Below are 1,064 nucleotides of genomic sequence, written 5' to 3' on the forward strand. Positions count from 1 at the left end.
TTTACAGGCACTTTTATCAGTATGTCTATCACCTTTGGCTCTAGATGTGAATGTGCTAAGATGGAAAGTGGATTAAAACAGTGGCACAGAATAACATACCACCCATTGCCAGCTGGTCTTAAGCTTAAAATCACCCTCTCATGCCAAGAAAACAAATTGAGAGATACCATCATTCATAGATACATATGCCTATGATTATAGTATGAAAGAGAGATGACATCTTAGTTATCTTTTGGCATCTTGGCAATGATAAGCAAGATTCTTTTGAGTCAGAAATTACCACAACTGTTATCCACAATAGTTTATACACCAATGCAGCAAACTTGTCTGAAAAAGGTAATTTTGACCATTCTCCGCACTCATGTATATATTTGACTGTTCCCTGCACCAGTGCAGATATTCTAGAATAGTATTTCAGGTCCTGGATATCCCATGATAATTAAAGTATCAGCCCAAGGCTGGACCACCAGATTATCACTGAATCAACACTATCGCTGCCTAGGGTACAAGTCATATCACTCATGTAAAACAACATGTGCTCAACACATGTACAAGTTATATAGCAAAGGTTTGCCTACAAAAAAAAACTGTTTGTGCAAATGCAGGTGTTCAAATGCAGCTTGCAATATTCATGATTGCCTAATTAGCTATTGCTAAATTTAATATCTCCATATTTTATTCCCTTGGGGAGTTTATGTAGTATTTATCCTTGGTGAACTTTCCCCACCACAATGTGGAGTTCAGGGTTGGTGGGAGAGTAGCAAGTTTGGGTAATCCCCTGGGTGTAAAGTGCAGGGTAAAGGTAGGTAAGGTCAGACTGGGCTGTTGACACCTGCCACCATTTGACAGGCCCTGATGAAAAGATAACCACATGTTATTGTGGCCTGGGAACTCATGCATATGAGGCCAAGAGTACAAGTATGCTTATGTCAAAAGCAATTGGGTGAAACTTTGCCAGATCATTGACTTTCAAAGGCCATATCCACAGTTCCCTTTGCTACTGTAAAAAAATAACATTTTAATTTTGATGACAGTAAACTTCACTGATGATTTCACATGTTTGA

Source organism: Branchiostoma belcheri, unplaced genomic scaffold, assembly GCF_001625305.1.
Source record: "Branchiostoma belcheri isolate BF01 breed outbred unplaced genomic scaffold, Haploidv18h27 scaffold19, whole genome shotgun sequence".
Taxonomy (NCBI): Eukaryota; Metazoa; Chordata; class Leptocardii; order Amphioxiformes; family Branchiostomatidae; genus Branchiostoma; species Branchiostoma belcheri.